Raw genomic sequence first — 498 nt, forward strand, 5'->3', positions numbered from 1 at the left:
AACGGTCATACATGAAGGAGAGGATGGAAAAAGGTTCCCTTAAATCTTGACCTCTTACAGTGATATGTTGCTGACAAAAGAACTCTGAAAACCATGAATTCTCACTTCCGTTCCACGTGATTAGTGTATTGTATTAGGGTTTCAGAAGTATTCAGATATTTTCCTTCACTGTGAGAATTTCTGGTTTACAAGTTGGTTTACTTGCTGTAATAATACATTTGTACAACTTTTGTGTAAATAGCGTTGGAAGTAATTACTTTTTATTTTCTTTCGTTTATTTAGTGATTTGTTTTACAGTGTCTGAGTATATATATTATAAGGTTAGTTTAAAACTTTGTACCTTTAACACAATTACTGACGAGGTGTAGGGAAGTGTTGTAATGAAGGGTATTTTATTTTTATTTTTTCACCTTTTATTTTCGTATGTTACTCATTGTAAGACTTGAGTGTATGTGAAATGTAGAATGACAAAGCTGTTTTACATGTGAGGTTTGCAAG

Source organism: Penaeus monodon, chromosome 25 (genome assembly GCF_015228065.2).
Source record: "Penaeus monodon isolate SGIC_2016 chromosome 25, NSTDA_Pmon_1, whole genome shotgun sequence".
Classification (NCBI taxonomy): Eukaryota; Metazoa; Arthropoda; class Malacostraca; order Decapoda; family Penaeidae; genus Penaeus; species Penaeus monodon.